Genomic DNA, 7,264 nt, shown 5'->3' with positions numbered 1-7,264 from the left:
AGAAAAAAAAGAAAAGAAAAAAAAAGAAAAAAAGATTCCTGCTCTTGCTTTCAGAGACTGTGGGTACTTACAGCTCCATCAGAGCTGTGGGCAAAGAGCAGCAAAGGGGAATCAGACTCCTAAAATCATTTGGATGCTAACCATCTCAGAGAAGCCACCAGCAGTAGCACGTGAGAATTGGTTTTAACACAAAACCTTAAGCAATTCAAGGAATCTTAAGCCTCATCAGCTCAGGTCAATTAATTTCTGGCCCATATTGTGTCTGATATGCATCACGTCTGTTCCCAGACTGCTCACTGCCAGGAAGAAGAGGGAATACTCATCCTCTGTTAGCAGCAGGAGACTGAGGAGAGAGAATTGCCTTGGCCAAGGTCACCCAGAGCACCTGATCGTGGTCCAGCTTGTTAAGCACCCAGAGCATCTTCATTCCCACGTATGATACTCATGTATGCAAATTTCAGGAGGGACCTAAAGATGCTAAGCTAGTTGGTAGCTGCAGGAGGTCTGGAACATGCTACACGCATGTTGTGCAAACACAGAACCCACGCCACCATCACCTTTCACTATGACCCTGCACATCACTGCGAGAAATCAGCTCATCTGTGTGAAACAGGGAACCCCACATCTCAACTGGAGGGACTTGTGCCAGTGAGATTTTGCATCCCACATTCCCACTGGAATTTGAGAAGATACAGCTGCTGTACTTCTGCTGCAATTCAGGCACAGCATCTCACCACTGTGCTGGGGAAACGAGCAGGGATGGGAGGAGAGAGAGAGAATGAAATAGAAATCCCTGAAAACCACACATTCCTGCTTCCAGTTTAGAAGGCAGCTTTGTGGGCTGCATCATACAAAAATAGGATCAGTGGTTGAATGCCTTTACCCACAAGCAAAGGAAAGGCACACCTCACTGCAAGTTTCCAGGTTCCTGCAGATTCAGGAAGCTCATGTGAACAATTCTTTGTTTAAAGCCACCACCTCCTTGCCTGCATATTCCAGGAGTGCTAGGAGGCATTCTGCAGAAAGATGTTAAAAGAAAAAATTCCATCTCCACTCAAGAGGGTGAAAGAAGTTATAAGGAGATGAAATCTGGCCCCAGCAGGCAACTGCTCCAGCTGCATTTTTGGACAGAGCCAAGCCCCTGAGATCAGTCTGCCTGTTGCAGACATTAATCAGATGTAGGTAACTTCACTACAGATCAGAATGACAGCTCAGGAGTCAAGTAAACGTGATCCTTTTTCTCTAAGCAGCAAAAGGCAACTGGAGGCTACAGAGCTATCTGTGGAGCCAAACCTCCACATACAGCACAGTGGCCACACACACAAAAGCCAAATATACCGATGTGGCTTCATGTGATCAAAGACTTCCATCTGGGACGTTCAGCTTAACAGGGCTAGTTGCTCCTATTCATTGCTAAATGTCCTCAGTCACCCATTTTTGCCTCCTCAATAATGATCGAGTTGGCAGCAGTATTCCTTGTGAAGAGGATAATCCATGTGGGAAGCATTTTTCACCTGTGCTCCAAAAACAAATATTATTCACAGCTCCATAGCTAGCTACAAGCTGAGCTGAATGCAACATTTCCAGGGGAGAAGCTGCAATCCACCAGACCTCAGTCCCGAGGGCCCATCTTTCTTTCAGCAGCTGTAAATGCAGTTACAAAATAGATGAAAAATTTATTCCAATAAAAGGAAGCAAGAGAAAGGGAGCCAGGATGAAGTGCTCTCACTGTCCCCGTGAGAGAAGCAAGCTGGACCACGCTGCTCATGTTGTAGTTGCTATGAGGACAAAAATGACTGAAGTGTTCCCAGAGCCTGCAGAGCTGGGTAATGCCCAGGAGAGCTGTATTTCCCTCCTCCCAGGGCTGGGATCCAAAGGCAGGCAGCTGAGCGTCCAGCTCTGTTCAGTGGTGCACAATGCTGCTGGAAGTCAGCCTGCTCTCTGAGCCCCAGCACAAAGTCACCGTTGGGCTGGGAACACTCCAACTTTAGACGTTAAGAAAGTCACCAGCAACAAGAGACCACAGTTGCAGTGTGCTAACAAAACCCAACTTTAATCTTATGATACAGTTCAGGTAGGGCACATGATAAGATAAAAACCACTATGAGCCACTCCTACCTGAGCTGCTTATGTTGCCTCAAACATTTTCCTATCTTAGTGAGGCAAGCTGCAGCAAAGAGGCCCATTTTCATGGTAAGGAACACAGAAAGAACATGCTGAACAAAACTCCTGCGTGATAAGCTGCACAAAGACTGCCATTGAAATGAGGTATACACCAAGGCTGTAATCTGATGCAAAGTCCAACAGAACAAATAAGAAAACTCCCATCAACCTGAACAGGCAGGAAGGAACGTGAATCAACACCACAGCGTGGCCTCCTCCCTCTGGGCTGGTACTAGCTGCAGGAAGCCCATGGTCTGTCCCAGGCATCTGTGGTAAGGAACAGCCCAGACCTGCCTTCCAGGGCACTTTCTAACTTGCAGCACACAGTGAGCGCTGGAACCAGACCAGAATCTTACCTTCAGGATCTTGTGCTGGGAACTGAGGGCCCCATATCTGTTCATAGAGTCTTGCTAGGGAAAAATAAATAAGAGTCAATAGTGCCATTAGGTCTCAGAAAAGCCAAAAGCTCAGCCGAGTATGAACACGTCACTTAGTCCTAGAACAGTACTGAGTACAGTGCACATCCTGAACAATCTCCATTTCAACATCTTCCTGTCAACTTTGCCACTCACAGGCCAGTAGAAATCATTTGCCTAGCCCTGGAAAAGAAAATGGATAGGCTTTGCTCATGGCCTTTGTCATCCATGCTCCCTGCAGTATATATTGAATTCAGCTCCCCCAAGACTCTTCTGTACCTCTTCTGTATTCTCTTCTCAGAAGAACTCTTATTGCCTGCAGCACAGGACTCCCTGCCACACCGACAGCTGACAATCAAGCCTTCCACTGTGCTATCACACGAGAGAATAAGCACAATAGCTCTGGCACAACACAGTATCTCCCTAAGGTGAAAGAGATCTTCCAGCACCAACAGCCTTGCAAAATAAAATCAGCCCAAGTTTTTTCTTGCACTTGTCATCTTCAAGACAGCAGCCCCAGCCTTATAAACACGGTAGTACTAAAAAACATTCTTACACATGTCCATGCAAATACACATGCACACCTTGAGGAATAAACTGTACCTACCTTCTCCTTGTTGAGAGCCTCCTGAGCTTCTAATTTGTACACTAAAAAATCTAGAAATGGAAGAGAAGACAATTAAATGAGCAGGGATTTACAAGGACTTGCCTGTGAACATTTAATCTTGTACATCAGCTTTAGAAGATGCATCAGTCTGTGGTGTCCACGTACCACCAAGTGCAGGGATGCCAGCATTGTTAACAAGCCCTTGTAGAGCTCAGCTTCTTCAGATCACTTTTAAGAAGTTTACTATTTCCAAGAAAAAAAGCAGTCTAATACCAGCCATAGCTATCTCTTCTAGAGTGCTCAGACACCACATCATGGGTGCCATCGCTCACAGATTAGACTGAGAATATAGGCAGGGATATGAGAGAACAGAACCCCAGCCCCCAGCTCACAAACAGACAAACCAGCTTGCTATTTCCTATTCACATTCCAGGGATGAGCCTCTCCTGGTGAGTGTTAAGTGACATACACACACTGTGCTGAAGGCAAGAAGTGCCTCTGGATGCCACACGTGCATCTGCCCACAGCTGCTGCACCACTCGTGCCAACTTACCTTCTTTTGTCTTTTTGTGCTCCCCTCGCTCCTTCTGCAAGGATCGCTCCAGTCGGGATCTGTGCTCATACACAACTGGGGAAGCAGAAGGAGGCAGAGCATGAGATAAACCCTGACATTTCTTCCCAGACATTATTCTGCAGGTCATGTGCATAGGGACACACCTGGACCTCGAGTCCTGCCACAGATCAGGCCAGCAAGTGCCCAAGCAATTAGACATGAGAAATGAGCCTCTTTTGTTTCCAATGGGCTTCACAGCTCTTCCTGTCTCTGCACTCAGATTTCACTTAGCAACCCAAGCTATGAGCTGGATATAGCGGCCAGTGGCTAAACTACGTGTTTATGGGCCAAGTCCAATTCTAGGACTAAGATAACCAGAGACTGCCAAGATTTCTGCTCCACACCAGCAGCATGCAAGAGAGATGTTTTCTCTCCTTCTCCATCCCAACCATTAACTGGCCCTCAAGGACATCAAGGAAGAGTGTGCCAGCAGCTCTCTCTCCCATTAGATACAAAAGAGCATCTGTGCTCTGCACAGAGGAGCAAGAAGATAGAAGGACGAGACTGCTTTGTGCATTGGCCACATGACAAATGGAAGTGCCAGAGAAACCTCCTGATGGATGACGATTTTAATGCACTCTGATGTCTGAATGCTAACAAAGAGCAACTCCTGAGCCACAGCACTCAGCTGCAACCAGAAGCTGCTCCATCCCCTCTGTGCAGAGACTGCCACATAACAGCTTGGGGCTCCAAGCAGTTCAGACACCGGGGCAGTAAAACCTCACCTCCAAAGCCAAGGACACTGGGACAAATCACACCATGGGTGCTGCACAGTGTCCAGGAAAATGAACCAAGGGGATTGATATCATCACACATCCTAGAAGTCAGGCCAGGACACTGTCATAAATAATACTGCAGATCAGCCAGGAATTGCAAGTCTGAGGATCAAATTTAGATCAGAATAGTCCTCCCTACCTTATCACCTACAGGTATCATGCCTCTGCAGACCCTGAAGGAAAACAAAAACCACCCAAAGAAAAGCATCTTGTTGCCACCTCACTCTTTTCTCTCTAGGAAAGGAATTCTAGCCACCCGTCTCCTCAGCTTCCACTTCTGCAAACAAGCAACTATGAAGTTCACAGCTATTCACTGATAAATGGCAGCCCAGCACCAGTCACATCTCATAACCATGTGTGGGTTTTAGCCTTCAGACTCCCTGCAAGCGAAGCAAAACCCAGATGTCAGAGTGAGTTGGCTGTTTCTCACTTTAAATAACTGCCAAGCCTTCAGCAAACCTGCAGGCAGAGCAAGCAGAGAGCAGAGACTGATCACAGCACAGCGACAGGAGCGCCGGGTGCACAAATCCAACACGGCATTGAATGAAGTGGAAAGAAATACTCTCCAATATCTTGCACACAGACTTGCCTCTCTCACAGCCTGTGCTCCCACACCACTTCCTTCAAGAACTTTGGGGAGCTGCTGTTCTGAGTGTTCCGTTGGATCACAAAAGATCCAAGTCTACTACCTTACTAAGGAGACTCACAATGAATGATGTTTTCCTTCCCAGCTGGAAGTGCCTCTTGTGCCCAGAAAGAGAAACCCCAGCTGGTTTAACTCAATGACTTTTAAGCTAAATCATGACACTGGCTGGGTCCAAGGTTGGGATCTCTGCAATACTCTGGTTTACCAGCAACAGATCCGTTGCTATTTACAGTCATCTCCAGCAACAATTGAGAGCCTGAGCAAATTAGGGAAAGAGAAGAGGGATAATTCAAACCAGGAATAATAAGGAGTTGAGACCTAATGATGTTGGTGATGGTAATTCAGTAGTTCAGTTCTTTCCCAAGCCACCTGGAGGCAAAACTCAGCCAGGTAGAGCAGCAGCTGACACACTGAGGGCCCAGTTTCAAAGCACAAGCTGAATCCAAATACCTCAGCATCCTATTGTCCCCCATGGAGCAACCTCAGTACTTCCAGATGGTGACTTTTCCTGGACTGAAATCAAGCATCAGCAGTACAAGGCAGACCAGCTGGCTCTTCCTGGAGTACACTTCTTTTAGATACTGCAGGGACGAGGACTGTTTTTCAGGCTTGCCAGCTTGGGCTCATGGTGAGACAAGCTCAGTTCAACCTCAGAGCGAGGAGCCATCCCCCAGACAGACAATCACACCTAAGCAGTTGCCCCTGAGGTAATCTGCAATGAGCAGACAAGGAGCTGTCATCTCTCCCACTATATCGCCAGGTCTGCACAAACCAGAGAAGTTGGACTGAGCTTTGCAGAGCTCAGCAGCTGCTGCATAAAGCTGTCTTCCTGCTCACCTCTGTAGTGGGACCCAGCAACAGCTCAGCACGCCAAAATGGCACTTATAGCTTCAGCAGACAGGAAGCCAGGAAGTCTTTAACAATTTGCAATCATAAGAGGGAACAGAGGGTGATTGGTGCCTAAAACTAGGCTGGAATCCAGCCAGAACTCAGCACTAAAACACTGTCACCTGCTGACAAATGAGCTAAAAATGCAGAACTTGAACTGCTGAAACAATGAAATCCCACGCAGCGTCCTGCCTTTGGGAAAGGAGGACAGGCCAGGCCTTCCACAGACATGTTCTCATTTTACGAGATCTCAGAGTGCTGGGTGACTCTGCAAAGGGGTTGTTATCTCAGCTGTGCTGAGATAAACATCTGCCAGGGAGCATTTAGGAGATCCAGGAGGAGAGTGATTCCAGCTTCACAGGCAGTTCCAGCTAATCACCTAGAAAAAGCTCTCTTCTCAGTTACCCTCCTTGCTGTAGGCACTGAATACTCCTGCCGGCCTCCATCCCATCGCATCACAGCTGACAACCCACAGCACCACTCACAGAGCATTAGCCATACTCCAGAATCATCCAGAGCACAGAGTTCTCCATGTCCCAGTACTTCCAGCAGTGCCCAGGACCTGGTAAGGAGCCTCCACGTGGTCTCAGACACACCCCCACCCTCACCCAGCAGGGACACCAGTGATACAGGGAGAGAAGAGCCCAGTAGATCACTCCTTGTTGCCATCTGGACCACACTGAGAAGGGAGCAGGTTTCTTTTTGCATGCTGTATTTTACACTACAGCAAGATCAGTAGCTTTGCTCTTATTCTGAGCAAGAGAAGATAAGGCCCATTCCCCAGGCTGTACGTGGGACAGACATGGCTGGTTCAAGACAGCTCCAGACATTCAGCTCTGCTCCCTCCTCCACTCACTTTTCTTTTCTCTTTCAGCCACCATCAGCCCAACCCATGCCCTTTCCAGCTTTATTTACAGAGACAGAAGCATTAATTGCACTCAGATGTATGAAGAATAGTAAAATCCAAAGCACCAAAATCCACCTCATAACAACACATCTTCCTTTAGCAGAGCTGGAAAGATGAATCAGATGCAGAAACAGTTGAAGCCGTGCACCAAGGCAGCGTGGGGCACAAGAGCCCCTAGGGCACAGGCAGTCAGCCACAGCCAGGCATGCAGTGTGCTCCTACCTGCCAAACACTTCTCCCACATCATA

General features: G+C 47.6%; 1 long non-coding RNA gene across 1 annotated transcript; it reads right to left on the bottom strand.

The window, feature by feature from the left end:
- Positions 1-2,483: 2,483 nt before the first annotated feature.
- LOC109370869 lies at positions 2,484-5,054 on the bottom strand. Its single transcript, XR_002121361.2, has 3 exons — positions 3,740-5,054; positions 3,187-3,236; positions 2,484-2,573 (listed from the first exon to the last, which is right to left on the bottom strand). It is a non-coding gene; the product is annotated as an uncharacterized LOC109370869 (long non-coding RNA).
- Positions 5,055-7,264: the final 2,210 nt, after the last annotated feature.

This window comes from Meleagris gallopavo, chromosome 23 (assembly GCF_000146605.3).
Source record: "Meleagris gallopavo isolate NT-WF06-2002-E0010 breed Aviagen turkey brand Nicholas breeding stock chromosome 23, Turkey_5.1, whole genome shotgun sequence".
In the NCBI taxonomy this organism is placed as follows: domain Eukaryota; kingdom Metazoa; phylum Chordata; class Aves; order Galliformes; family Phasianidae; genus Meleagris; species Meleagris gallopavo.
Note: the sequence above shows the minus strand (reverse complement) of the source record. Positions and strands in the feature narration are given on the sequence as shown.